The sequence below is a fragment of the Lepisosteus oculatus genome, chromosome 10, assembly GCF_040954835.1.
Source record: "Lepisosteus oculatus isolate fLepOcu1 chromosome 10, fLepOcu1.hap2, whole genome shotgun sequence".
NCBI classification, from domain to species: Eukaryota; Metazoa; Chordata; class Actinopteri; order Semionotiformes; family Lepisosteidae; genus Lepisosteus; species Lepisosteus oculatus.
Window position 1 is genome coordinate 7,067,163 of NC_090705.1, and position 16,123 is coordinate 7,083,285.

The following is a 16,123-nucleotide window of genomic DNA, read 5'->3' on the forward strand; positions in this document are numbered from 1 at the left end:
TGTTATTAAAAATACATACTTACCCATGAAAAAGATTCTACTTGTTCTTGAAGTATGATCAAATTTAAACGGCCTGAAGATGTGTTCCTTCCTTTCTTAAATAACCTTAAAATATAATGTATTAATCATAAGTGTGTGCTTTGTTATCAAAGAAATGTACTGGTGTTACATTAACAAAAAAACACCTGCACTGTCTTAACATGTATGAACAACATAGGTATAGGCTGTATAGGTTAGCTAACAGATGCATTAATATTAATACTCTACAGTACGTATGTTAAAAATACACGCATGTGAGGATTTCTGTGTGACAGATTTGATCAAACTGCATGTTCACATTTTATATTCACAAAATAATGTTCTACAGGCACAGTCTGGAAAGCATTCATGCAAATGCAATATTAAAGCAGTCACCTTGACTTTTCTGCTTACAGAAACCAGTGAACATTTCCTTTCTCCATGGTTTCCTTTCATGGGCTTGAGGGAACTCTAATGATTTACTGTCTCTTCTAGTTAGTTATGGTATATGTGTCTATCTGCTGTTCACCTACTGAGTTCGGGAGCTCTTGCTTGACCTTTTGCAGTTGATTCCCTAAGTATTTGCACAGAGGTCTCAAAATCAATATACACTTTTAATTTATCTCTACAACCCTTAATATGAATTGTAACAATAATGTAATGTATTGCACAGTGTGTAGTGCGCCATCTTCAGTTATAGTCTACAGTGTGAAGTGTACAATTAGCAGTTATAGTCACTAGTAACCAGTGTACAGTACACTCCCACTAATTATGGTCACCAGTGTGCAGTGCTTCATCGCCAGTTATAGACACCAGTGTGGACTGTACCATCTGCAGTTATGGTCACCAGTATGCGGTGTCCTGCATTGTCAGCTCAAGACTGTCCCTAGCTGTCTATTCTTCAAATAAGCATTTGTTTCTGTCTTACAGTGGGTATTTACATTTCTTCATTCATTTAAAAACAATCTTTATTGATTGCATCGGCACAGAGTAACGAAACATAAATCTTTTGAAGAACAAATTTTACTTCAGAAAGCCTAAACTCTTATTATAGGTATTATGCACCTACATAAAAAAACTGCGCTGACAGCTTCACACTATAACATCATTATTTGAATGGATGGATGCTGTGGCTCCAATTGAAAATAAAATACCTACTGATATCATTACTGTGGCTACTACTTCTTCCTTGCTGAACAAGAAAATAAATAACATCTCAAGCTTGAATAAGCACGTTTCATGTTCCATTTATTTATATGCTAGTTTCATAACTTTTCAATTTTTACCTCTGTAGCTTTTACGTACTGTAGGTCACTCATTTATATCTTCAATATTTAGGCAAGACACATTTTGAATGATCATTATTATTAAAACGTCATGACGTTCATGTTCAAGTGCATTCTGTTTCATCAGAGGAACTTTTCCTGAGTGATATATATATATATGAAAACAGTTCTATTTTATTCGTGTTATCTTATTAACCATCAGTGCAGAAAATGTTCCCTCTTCATGTCGTAGCTAGATTGGCTAGAATCCCTCACGGTGTTCTTGTAGCAGGCACTCCAGGGACTAAAAGCTAAGAACAAAGATGACTGCTTTCCAAAAAGGATTCCTTGATTTAAGTGACCACATTATCAGCTGCTTTTCTGCATCATTTTCAGTGTCAATAAAATGGCAAGCACCTCTGAGACAAGACACCCGTCGTCAGTTACTGCCGATGTAAGAGCAGGGTGCTGGTGGAGAAGATGAGTGAAATTCTATGAGTGAATTTATTTTATTGCCTCCTGTACATACAGGGCTATGCAAAGTTGCTTTAAAAACAGATTATTATTTTTTATTTTTATCAATAAATAATCAATATTAATAAAGCTTTTTTTGTATTGCAATTTATCACTGGTAATATTGTGACTGAAAAAAATTAAATTTATTAATATAAGGGGTTGCAATAGATGTGTAGTCTTTTGCCCATTTGACAGCTTGTCAGACAATACTGACATAATGTGTTTGCTTTCCTTCTTGATATTACAGCATTCGTTTTATGTCACAAAAGTGTGTTATTGAATACTGCACTTTTCTCCCACTGTCAGCACTCACATTTAATTCTAGCAGTGCTCCCACCACATTTGTGTTATTTCAGAGCCTTGCGTGAAACACACCAGGATTCATGTTACTGAATAGTCACGTTAGAAGTTTTGACCTCGCTTTTGATTGAATGCAGCTGGTTGAGGATAGACTCACTGGAACCCACCATGCAATCTAAAAGCATAATCTGGTTTGAACTCAGCAACAACAGGTAGGAGAAGCACTCCCAGTAAAAGAAAATGTGTTTGAACTTCTGTATTTGGCATAGCCCCAGGATTATGCAAAATTTACTGTACATTTTTTTCTTTTACAGAAAAACCTGGAAAGTGACCTTTTATGTAATGGTGTGTTGAGAATATAATCTAAATTTCAAAAGTTTGTGAATTTATTTCAAGCCCTGCTTAAAAAACATTTTTGGAGGACACGGGTATTTTCTCTATTGTAAGAAAACACCTGTCAAGGAAGGCAGTTAAAAAATTGCCTGAGACCTGAAGAAGGCTCCACGGCCGAAACGTTGTGTTTTCTCTCTTCTTTTTTCAGCATGGAATAAACCTATTACTTGTTCCTTTGCAGCCTACGCATGCTGACGCAGCTCCCCACCTGATTTAAAAAGATTGCCATTCTGAAAGAATCATTTTTTGATGTACATTTTTTTTAAATAGCATTTTTTTCCGAGTCAATAATAAGATCCATTCCATGCCTGATACTTTGTAGTTATGACAGAAGGAGGGAAACCAGGTCTAATAGCCTTGTCGCTGTGGTGAAGTCCCCACTCTCAGAACAGCATCAGCAGAAGTTGTTTAGCTTGGTGGCCATGCATCCTTCCTGATTTCCATATTGTATGTGCACTTATCCGTGCCCTGCTTTGTGTTGCAAACGGCTGTTTTTCCGTGTGCAGATGGCATTTGTAGGTTTTAGTAAATTAATAAAAAATTGAATTTAGCAGACACCTGAGCTAGGTTATGGGAGTTGACTGAGAAAAGTGCTTTTTAATTATTCTGGGAATAAATAGGCTCGGAAATGCTTTCCAAGGGATTGATGTGCTTCTTCAATTATCTAAATGTATTGGACACCTTACTGATTAAACTCCTTTGCTGAGTGCAATACATTGTTGTTTTTTTTTATATGCAGATAAATTAACAGCAGGTCTTTACTTTAGACAGCATTCACTTTTTGTTTTTGCTGTTGAGATATTATTCTTACCCTAAAATATGTTGTGCACAACAGACTGTCTATCTACATGCTATCTGTGTACAGTAGGTCCGCAAACTGCTTATACTGAAGGTAACAGGAATGAGCCACTTTCAAGATGCCAAATTACAGCTGTTGTAAAAGCAAATGACCAAATGACTTTTAGGAGATACAGCTGTTGTAATACCAAATTACATCTTATGAACAGTATGTTTTTTATTAAAACATTTTTGTGCAAAACATACTGTAAAACCTCATATTCACCCTAATTTGTTTTAGATTGTTTCCGGTGTCAGAATGTTTCGGTTCACTAGTCTTCGCCAACAAATAGAAACAAACTATGGGATAATCAAACACTGGAATCAGTGTTTAGATAGACAGAATAAATTCATGTTTTTTGAAAGAATTATTTAAAAAAGAAAACACTGACAGATCCTACAGACCCCTTTAAAGGTAAAAGTTCCAACATCTCAATGTTGTCTCTGCATTCTTCTGCTGAGTGTTTAAGGTATTTGGAATCTCTTGTTTAAATGGAGAGTCAGCTTTCCAAAAAAAGCACAGGTGTCTGTCTTTTAAGGGTTGGCAAAGTGCTTTGGAAAAACATATAACAGTACAAGTAAAACAAAAAATGAAAAGAATCTGTTCATAAAAACAGCTTTTTTGGGGGGAAAATTTGTGCAATGTAGAAAATTGAACGCACTTCCTATCGACCTTGGTAATAAAAACTACATCTTTGTTGATTACTATTCTTGGAATGTTTAACTTAAAATTGTTTTTGCGTTTTGAGCTAGGAAACAGTAAGGAAAATAAATCTGTCACTTACTTGTGCAAAGATACAGTGAAAATTGTAGGCCTATAAGTGACTTGAATTGGTTTAATTAGGATAGTTTAAAATTCAGACTTAAATGTGCTTATTAATTCCATTTTGCACATTTCAAATGACTGACTGCACTTAATTAAATCAGATTGATTAGACCTTTTTCCAGACATCTCCCGCAACCACATAATTATGACAAATAGAGTACTTGATATAAAATCTACATCTGAAGAGTTTTCTTTCTGCCGCATGCTTAAAAAAGATTTAAAGGTGCAGAACAGCCCTCCTTTTGTGCAAAAGTGCCAAACAAAATGTTTATTTACTACTGACAAACTTAAGATCCTAGTGCTAAATTAACACAATTCGCAGACATTTATATTCAAACAACAACACATATTTTAGACGTATGTGTGTGTCTGAAGTTCTCAGGACTCTGTTTAAGCAAAATAACTGTTTGCTTAATTCATATCAAAGCCACAAATTAATATTAGGAGGCAATGACTGGTAAAGGCCAGAAGGAAATTTGGCCAGGACACCGGGGTCACACCCCTCCTCGAGAAACCTTTTTTTTGTCCCCATCCCTGTACTGGGGGATTAGAGTCCACAAAGACTTCAAGGTGAGTGCTCCCTCCTGGTCCCTCTAACACCTTTTCCTGCAGATGAAGCTTCATATTATACCGTGAGTGGGTGTCACATAGACCTCGGGTTCACTAACCAAAGGGGAAATTAAGTGAAATATATGAAATTTTGTATATTAATTCAGGGTCTCTTTACCTATACATGTTAGCTCCTTTTTGATCTTTTGCTTGTTAGCAGCCCAATAAGTTGCAACTGCACAGATGCATTGTCTGTTCTAGACACCCTAAACTAATTTTGATTATTTTCATTCCTGAACTTTACAAGAACAGGTGAACAGGAGATTGATAAAAATGACAAAGTATTTGCATATATCATGAAAACAGAAAAGAAAGAGATTTATGTTGATAGCTTAACATAACATTGCAGCTGTGTTGAAGCTCAAATTCATATTGTCTTTTCGTATGACTGTGAAGGTTTACCACTCTCTATATTTCCAGTTTTATCCGTACAAAATATTATTCATTTCATTTATTTTATTAATTAAACCAAAACCAATATTTGATCATGTTGTTTTTACAGTGGGTGATGTAATGGTCCTTTCACTATAAAAGTGAAATCAGTTATCAGTGTCCATAATAAAATTAGTCAAATGTGATAAAGACTGAGTGTTTAAAGAAAGTTTTATTAGACTTGATATTTATAAACTTCAAAATATCTTGTGATGTGGGTAATATTATGCCTTCATAAAATGAATCTTAATGTGGTAGTCTTTGGACTGTTTTATGTACCCAGATAATGTTGAAGGAAAGGTAAAGTATAAATTATATTTTCCACTTTACTCCATTGTGGCAAATGGACTACACGTCTTTTTTAGGGAGACGTAGAGCTGAAAATTTGATGTCAGGGAACTGATAATAAACAAGCCTCATCAATGCAGAGCTTTTAGATTGGTTAAGTTAATGAAGGTTATGCCTTCTGAAGTGCTCCACCAACTTTGATGAAGCTTTGCTGGTGCAATTATCCCATTAGGCTTTCCCACATGCTGTGAATAATGTTCATTATGACCTGCCTGTTTCTTTGCTTTGTTTTTTTTTTCTTCTTAGCTTTTATATGCTTCCAGTTGATTGCATGAGGTGCTGACGAATATCAGGGTAATTTTCAATGAACATCTGCCAGAAAATAACATTATAAGTCAGTAGTTACAAAACTGTTGTTCCTGTAATTTCAGTAGTTTATGCTTTATCCCAAAACTACAACAGAATCCTATCTTCTAGTCACATGTGTTTGTTATTCCGGTGGGTTGCTTTTCACGATAAACAGCACAGTCGAAATCACTGTCTGCTTTCCAAGAACAAAAGCTGACAGTACTGGTAGTTCACTAGTTTGCTTTGCACCTACATGAAAAGAAAATACATTTTGCTTTTACAAACATTTCTGAAGGCAAACTAATCTAAACTAATCCCCACAAAAATTCAATGCAGCATTTTAATGGGATATTTATAACCCCCACCCCCCCTTATTAATATATATATATATGTGTGTGTGTGTGGGCATATATTTCTGTAGTTTTAAATTGTTGAAACAGGGCATGAAAACTGAAGACAGAAAAGGCAAACTACCCCCTGTCAGATTTTGTGGATTTCTATCATCCACACCTGCCACTGATTTAAAACAATGGCAAGACACAAGGAACACTTCAGTAATGGTAAAATGTCTGATCATATTTTCAAACCAGAAAGATTTATATTTTTTTTTATAAGGACAGTTTAGGCCACCGTGTTGTCCCATGGGTGCACATAATGCTCAGTGGGGTGGCAGTGTGGAGCAGTGGTCAGAGTTCTGGATTCCTAGAAGGTTGTGTTAAAACCCAGGTGGGATGCTGCTGCTGGCCTTGAGCAAGACACTTCACTCCAATTCTCCTGTAAATTGCCCAGCTGAATAAGTGGGTACTCTCCAGGTCGTCGTCGTAAAAGAAGAATTTGTTCTCAATTGACTTATCGGGTGAAATGATGTGTTAAAAAAAATGGTCATGTAAAACACAGTCCTGTGGGTTTCTGTAGTCCATCACCTGTTAATGGTTTTGGAAGGGTGACCAATTATGGCCAATGATGTAAATAATGAGTTAATTAAGCAATTAAGAATGAAACCAAAACCAGAAATCACAGAAGAACAGATTTCAGGCATCTTGGGACTTCACCCGGCCTTGAAAGATTAAACCAATTCTACATCTCCCTCCTTTTTCCCACAATATTTTCAACTTTACATGACCCATTTTATGGCATAATATACTGTAGATAAAAATAACTAAAACACACACAGCGCATAAAAACAAAGCAATCCTACGAATATTAAATATACTCTTGGCTAACATACAAATTCTTTCAAGTGTATTAAATGATCATTTTTTTATGCTTTAATATATCTTTATATTCTATTTTACACCTAATATATCTATTAATATTAGCCTTGTCCTTTCATAATATAAAGTAATTAATTTGATCAATATCACCATACAAAGTCTTCAGCATTAATGTCATAACATTAATATGAGAACATAAATTATTTCTACATGAACTTGTGGTTTAGATGAAGACAGCATTTAACAAAAATAACTGAAGACTAATTATGGAATTTGTTCATGAAGATTACAAATGCTATGCAATGGTAAGGAGTCTTCCTACTGTATGGTAGTCACTCAACCAACCACCCTGAGACTTTTCGTAGTAGACCTCTCTTGATCATAAATATGAGTCAGCAGATTGAATTTATCGTTGTCCTTTTTGTTCAATAAAATGCCAGAACACCTGCTCAAAAAAGATTTTGTCATTTTACAGATAGTGACTTTCTTCTTTTTTGATACTCACTCTGTAATAACGAAACCAAAAACCAATACATTACTCTCTCCATCCTCAAATACATATGAAATGCTAACTTGCAGTTGGAGCCTACAGCATCGTTAAACTACAGGTATTACAGGTATTTCAGCACGAGAACAGCAACTGTGTTCGGCTCAAATAAAAAATGTAAAACTAGTACAAAAAATGGAAAAAGTCTATACACATAGACTGTATGTATATACTGTACATAGTTCAGGTGGGTATCTGCGTCAGCATGCGTAGGCTGCAAAGGAACAAGTAACAGGTTTATTCCATGCTGAAAAAAAGAAGAAAGAAAACACAACGATGACACCTGAAGAAGGCTCCACGGGCGAAACGTTGTTTTCTTTCTTCTTTTTTCTGCAGGAATAAACCTGTTACTTGTTCCTTTGCAGCCTACGCATGCTGACGCAGCTCCCCTCCTGATTTAAAAAAATTGCCATTCTGAAAGAATCATTTTTGATGTACATTTTTTTTAAATAGTATTTTTTTCCAAGTCAATAATAAGATCCATTCCATGCCTGACACTTTGTAGTTATGACAGAAGGAGGGAAACCAGGTCTTTACTTGTTCCTATACTGTACATATATGTGTATATATATATATGTTCTACATATTTTGTTTCAAATAAGGAACTGTGTACAATTAGACAAAATAGCTTTTAAAGTAACCATAATGAAAATAATTTGAAAATAAAAGCAGAGCTGTCATAGCTTAGATCTGTTCAAAAGAGAGAATCTGGACGAAAACCAAGAGCCTTTCATACCGTACCACTAAAAAGCACTGCAATAAAGTGAAATTACCATGTAGCATTGCAACAATCCATGTTAAGCACAGAACAACATTAATTTATGATTCAGCAGTCTTGGCATATATATTATGAATCAAGACTTTGTGTATTTATTCATGTGTTATTTAAGTGACAAGTCCAATTTGAAAAGATAACCACTATTACAATTTTCTCTTCCTCAAACGGACAAGAGAAAAGAAGAGCAATCTGAAGTATATTTTAATTGCTTGTAATTACTTAAAGCACTTCCATATTCTGACATCTAAATTTACATAAAATTAGGGCTTGTTACTTGTTAATGCTTTCCTGCTGTTAAAACAGTTCAAACCTGGAGAATTACCTGTGTCATATTTAATCAGAGGAGCTACAGGGAACTTGATGCTAGTTGTGTGTGTGCATTTCTTTACATTTCCATTTTAAAAAATAAGCTGGGGATTTTACTATTGATCTACAAAAAAAATGTATTACAAATATCCTCTTCTACAGAATGTGCTGATAAAGATTAAAGTAAAAAAAGCAGAAGCAGAAACAAAAGAAAAAAATGAAAACTTTACGCCTTTCAAATAATGAAAATACTGTGATGCTATCAAAGATTAGCATAAAATGTGTAATTTGTCTGAAACAGTGACAAGGTAATGACTGTGATCCGATTTTATAAAACAGTAGGATGTGTACATTGTCTTTTTTGGCAGAGCTTTATTAAAGACAATGAAATAGCTTCCTCTTCTGACTTTCAGCTCAGCTTTCCAATGTGCCTTGCATTTAATGAGAAGAGTTAGTTGTGACAGTAAGGGTATAAAATTATTCACTCTTAATTATTATTGCTGTAATAGTTGTTAAATGTTAAGTGGTGGTTGTCTGACTCTTGATCAACCAGAGAGACTTGATTAATATATGCATATATTGGCCTCTTTATTAATGACAAACAAATGCTTCAATTTCTAGTCATATTTGGCATGATCCTCTTTTTTGCTGTTATTATTTGTTTTCAGAATTAGAATGGGAATTTAAAGTACCAGACAACCCCTCTGTTTGTCTCTACTCAGTGGACACATATACACCTCACACAATCACGCCTACACTCCCACACACATCCTTTTTTTTTCTGAAATAATTTGACAATGACTCCATGATTTCCTGTGCAAATTACTCTTTGAAAGTGGCACGGGCACTTGGCAATGATCTTCACTTAATTACTGAGTGGATTATTAGCATAAAGCACTTTTTCCTTTCATTTCATTATGTCTCCTGGATCCCTCTGACATTTCCTTTTCACACATTGTCGTACCTCTTGGAATACTAAACGTTTTGCAGTTGTGCTGCACTGTGGAGCTGGACCACTATGGGTCCCCTTTTCACGCTAATCATCTGACTGAGCGAGATGGACCTTGACCTCGGACAATAAATCTTGATTAAATAAAAGGCCTTTGGCATGGTGGGCACCATCAAGAGCTCAGAAACAAAGTGAGTTTTAACAGCGCGTAGTAAAAATGCAGTCGATGAGTTGCAACTAATTATAGAAAGCACTTTCAAACGTTCATTTTTATAAGGCGGTAAAGACTTCACAGAGCACATATATGGTTGAAGAACTTGTTGGTCTTGCCTAGGGTCATTTGCACATTTGACACAAATGCCTTGATGGTGACTTCCTGTCTGCCAGATGATTTCTTTAAGGTGTACGTTGCTCTTAGAAGTGTCTTGGGTTCAATAATCAACTGTGGGAACCAAGTTGTGTAACATACTGCAACTGGCAGAGTGCCACCAGGGGTACAGTTGGGTCTAGAAAGCCATGGCTGCCTTGCATTTGGGTCAGACAATAGCTCCTGTGACTTCCCAGGCTCCAGCAGGCCTGCTGTGTTGTCCAGTTGGCCCTAGCCCTCTTGTAAGGCACCAGGGAGCTTGCAGTGTGTGAAAGATGAATGGCTCAGTGGGTGACAGCATAAGAAGAGCACATCTGCTCATCCTCATTCTCCCTGTGCAGCACAGCAGCTTGTTTGCTGCAAGCTAAGAGGATCATGCGATTGGTGATTGAAACCTAATGATAACTCCTTACACCTATATAGGTCTTTTCTGGACACTCCACTCAAGTGCTTAAAAGGTAATGGGGACTCTCCTCCAACACCACTGTGTATCCCCGACTTGGAGGAAGTGACAGCAACCATAGTGCGCCAGTACGCACACCACATATCAGCTATCAGTGAGGAGGAGAACAGAGTGATGGAGCCAGTTCATAGATGGGGATAATGGGGCAAGGCCAAGGGGAAATTTGGCCATGACACCGAGGTAACACCCCTAATCTTTTCAAGAAACGCCCTGGGATTTTAAATGACCACAGATAGTCAGGAGCATGGTTTTATATCTCATCCAAAGGACAGTGCCTTTTTTTACAGCATAGTGTGAAAACTGGGTGGGCGTAACATGACAAAGACACACAAATCTTGGAAGGCAGCTTTGGAAGGGTAAAAAGTGCAGCACCAAGAAAGCCATGGTAAGTGGGTTACTGCAAATGTCACACAAAAACTCTCAGCTGGATGGGTCCTTTTTCTGTATCTTCAACCTTCACATAACTCCTTGTCTCTCCACTGGCAAAGGGGGCATTTTGCCACCCACACACCTTAAATGCACAACACAGGGGAACATCTCAGCACAAGGTACTGTAGCGTTATTAGGAGATTAAACTTCAGTTCTTGCCAGAAGCGAGAAATTAAACTTGAACTTGTGGAACAGTGGTACCCACACAGGTAGTGCTCTTTTTTAAGCAGGAGTTACAGTTTCACAAAAGGAAAATCAGATTTACAATGAACAGTCTTTTCTAGCACCTCCACAATCACACACAGTACATCATCTTCTCTAGCCACACCAGGTTCTCGGGCAGCCCCTCTTAATGCACCCTTAGTCCTCACATAATGGTTAAAAAAACAAGCAACCAGTGAACCATGTGGAGCCACGAATTCTGATATATGAGAGTGGTACACAATTTCCATGGAGGTCTCCTCACAAACAAATACAAAAAAAATATGATTGAGAATCAAGAGTGTAAAGAAAAAAAAACATACAGTACAAGGGAAAACTAATTATAATAACACATTGAAATAAGCAAAAATATCAGTGATACAAGAAAAGAAAAAGAAACAAGAATCTTGAACTGTACATGATCTCTTGTGACATTTGGAATTTGAGAGAGGTGGAAAGGTCACCTTAAAAAATTGGAATGTTTTGCACATACTTTAATTAATAATGGTTTAAATTTACTCTGAGTTCAAACTGCTGTTACAGAACTGGTACTGAACATTCCCAAGAGCCTGATCAGCACAACCCCAATGAGTGCTAATCTCAGTACCAAAAAGACTGTTTCCCTAGTACTTAAATATGCACAAATTTAGTGATACATAATTCTGTTAAAAATCGTGTTTGTAATAATACCAGATCTCTTATTTACTAGCCAATGTAGGCATTAGAAAGACTTGGATTTGCTGCTGGAAATATATTTGTTTTGGCTTTGGCCATTTTACAGTATTTTACTCATTTCCTTGGTTTTTAAGAAGTGTATATTGTGGCAAGCTACAGTATGTGATTGATGCCATTTCTTTCTAGTTGCAGGAGAAAGCATCAATCACATCGGAATTACTCTTTAAAGGTGAAAACCTACACAAGCAGAGCATTCAAGACCTAGCAAGAAGTCTGGATACAGTAACAGTGGGCTTTTATGAGGAGCAGAGAGCAAGAAGGCCTACTGCTGTGCTACAGTATATCTAACCTTTCCACAGAAATGTAGACTGCAGCTAAGTGCTGTGAGAGCAGGCAACCAAAAAACACATTACAGCTTATGCTTATAATTAAAGTTATCCCTGTACAATCCCCTTTAACTCAGTTAAGTAGCTCAAAACAGAATTCAACTGTTGCAGAACTCCAACAACAGGCTGGAGGACCATCAGAGCCCTCTGGGTGAATGGTGAATCAATATTATCAATATGGTGAAAACCAAAGGATACTCATGTACTGTAGCTGATTCATAACATGAAAGACTTTAAGTGCCAAGAACATCTGTTTGCAAATGCTGCAGACAGATTTATCCCCTCTTTTTATTAGATGCTGGCTTAATCAGTTACAGTATGTTCAAGGTTGCATTTTCAATGGTGTTGCCTCTTTACACATTCACAATTCAACTGCATTACTTGCAAAACACAACTAACACTGTTTCATTATTTCCTGGATAAGAAAAAAAGGAAAATGTTGGTATTCTTGACTATGAAAAAGGGATTGCAAACATGAATTTGAAAGTTTAACATATTGAAGTTAACATAAATAAAGCATTCATAGGAATTTTGAAGAATCATTAGTAAATGTGATAGATCCAGAATCTTCATAGAGAAAACATTACCATGGGTAAATGGAATCTATCAATTAATCGTTAATAGTATTTTTTGAATGTGCTTCTGAGTTCTGTATAGTTTACTGCTATAGTACTTCCCTTTGTCCAATGTTACTTGATACCAAAAACCTACTGGGAACACTATTGTAGTATAACAACCAAAACTAGTCATAATACTTCCAAAAATTATCACAAATATTTCTTCTGAATGAAAAAGATAATTCATGGTTGTTGTGGTTCACAGAAGGCCTGCTAAAGGAGATTCAAAGGAATTAGATGAATTAGAAGACCATAAAATATCATTAGAAAGCTTTGAATTCTTCATTTATGGGCCATTTGTCTGCCTTTTTCCCCCTTTCAGATGCTATTCTGTTTTAATAGACTGTATTCTTTATCTCAAAGATCTGCAATCCATAAAAAGAAGGAACTTGTTACATTGTTAATGTTGGCCCTTACACCATGGAAAATGTAAAACTGTGGGAACGGCTTTTGTGCTTCAGTCAGACTTGCATTCAGCCAAAATAGCAGGATAAGAGGTCATTATATCCGTCCATCTCCGAGTGTCACAGTCTCAGACAAGGAAGGTCTTCAAGCCAGGTTAACCCTTTCTGTCTGAGAGCATACAGTTTCTGCTGCTGAAAAAAAAAACTATACAGCCATGGAGCTGCATTTCAAGAGCATCAGACAGTTTGCTGCATAGAACTATGGTAGAAGAGCTTTGTAGATTAGACGGATTTTTATAACAGTGAGAATGGATGGACTGCATCCTCACTAACAGCTAACACTTAGACACGTCTTTAATCATGCCTTACAGAGTGTGATTTCTAGCAGACTGTTGAGGTGATCATCTATGAGCTCCGTAGATTGAGTTTTCATCACCTCTGTGGATGGTCTTGTGTCAATGGTCATGTAAGCCTATATTAACATTTTGAAGTGGAATGTAGTATATGTCTGCAGTACCATGCACATTTTATTCATTGCATTTTATGTGCAAAACCAGCACGGTGGGCCCAAAGGGATTTATTGTTATTTTACTTTATGCATCATTTTTCTATTGGCAATTGGCCACATCTGGTGCCTTCAAGGTTTTGTATTCAATGGTATCATTTTTCTAAATGTTCAAAATCGAACAGTTTAATAATACTTCCAGGGTGTTTGATGGTGTGGAATGCCATCTTTTCTTCTTGGGTGGTAGAATGTGCTCAGGGGATCTATTGCAATGAAATAAAAAGAATAATTTGTTGTGCTTTATAGATGAGCAGAAGAATTGTGTTTTTGTATCATCTACAGTACAGTATATGAATTATGCAGTATATTTGCAGCTCCAAATGGGTGTGTTTAAAATATGAGTTGGTCAAAATTAACCCTATAAACATGGGAAAAATGAAACCATGATAATGATTTTCAGAAAGTTTTTTGGTTAGATCCCACACTACATACAGTAACAAGTAAGTGAGCACAGCTGGGAATCTGTCATTACTTACTGTATGTTACTCTTAGTGCTTGCACTGGTATGACTATCAATAATATTAACTGGTAAGTAAAAAAACATTTTGTGAATCACATTCATTTTTTAAAATAATTTTGTTGTTAGTCATATTGCAAGTTTTCATTATACCTGTGTTTTACAGATAAACTATTGAGAAAAAAAGATCATTGCTTTTGTCAGGCCTTCTTGGCACTGTAGGCATGTTTCTCAGTTGAAACCCCATTTTTATGTGGGCAGGAAAAAATGCAGACTTTAAATAAAGCCTCCCTTTTTTGGAAGGTTACCATGAAAGACAGAATTATAAATGAAGGCTTGGGACAGAATAGAGATGGTAGACCAGAAAAGTCTGGATTTCAAAAGGTTAAGCAATGATCCATGACAAAGGAGCTCTTTTCCCAGTAGTTAATGCCTGATCTGTCGGTTAATGGGGAAACAACGACTGGGAACGAACTGCCTTAGAGGGGATTATTGAAATTATGAACAGAAAATCACTTTTTATTGTAATTGAGGGCTTAGAAAATTGAACACTGAGCGTAAGAACAATTAGATGAATAAGACCTTAGGATTTTGCTTAACAGCAGGAACACAAGAAGACAGGCTGAATTTCACTGGTTGGCTGAAAAATGCATTCTATCGTACCTTCTTGGAAACAAATATGCTAACAAATAAAACTGTGTCTGTTAATTGAAATGATTTCCATTTTTGTTTTGTGGCACGTTTAGTTCTATCTTGAAAGATGACATGAGGGATGTTTCTGGACAGAGCTGGATTTTAAAGCTCCACCCAATTCACCCTCCAGACCCTAGTGTGTCTGAGTTCTCAATGTCTAGTCTGTGAGCACAGTCCTAACAACACATATGAACTGATATTAATGGTTGGTATTGTGCAGAGATCAGATGAATGAACTTAAGGGGGAAAGAAAGGGCTCATAGAGATTAATTTATAGGAGAAACAGAAACACATTAGCCCCACAAGCTGCAGTGACCAATTCTCAGCAGGGTGCAAAGGTTTGACATTGAACAATTCAAAGAAGCAACTCTCCTCTCCATCAGGCTCGCCTGCAGTGCAGTCAAGGGTACAGAAATTGAGGTTATTGTGATGGTGTAACCATTTTTGACTAGTTTGGCCCAAAGAAAAATAACTATAGCTGCAGGAACAGTTCTATTAGATGTTTTAAAAATATTTACTGTGTTTAATAACAAACATATTTTTATTGTACTGAGGTATGCTACATTAAGGCATTACATTATCCATCAGGAAGTGACCCCATGCCTTTCCTCTTTCATCTCACTTTGCTGTTCATAGCAATAAAAAAAGAGTAATTTAAATGTATGTATAAACTATGTTTTAGGAGTTTTAGATGTCATTTTGTAATTATTAAACTAGACAAACTCCACCAGAGGGAACTGAACTTTCTGCCAGGGAAGAGCCATGTATGCCCTAAGTTGCCTAAACCGGATCTGGCTTCACCACAACCTTCACTAAGATGAAGTACAGGTAACTGTCTTTTGCATCTACTGAACCATTTGTCCCCAAGATTATTAACAAGATAGACTCCAGTAAGAAGTTGCTGTATGAAGTAAGGTCAGCAATATACAGTAGTCATTGCTAATTGTATCAACCATTTTTGAGAAATTTGATGTTGTTTTTCATTGTTTTTTTTGGTTTGCACTTCAGTGTTCATATTTAAGCAGGTCTATGTCACATCAAGTCAGGGTCTGGCCCAGCATCCAAACTTGGTCTGAGGTAGTGTTTGCACTTTGTGTTGTAATCCGACTTGCTGGGTATAGGACGTCAGAGCTGAAATGTTGTAAATCTTGTAATTACAGAGCAGTTGCCTCTTTTATGAATGGATGAAATGTTTCATTACAGAACAAGCCTATAAAGAAACGAAATAACATGAAACAAA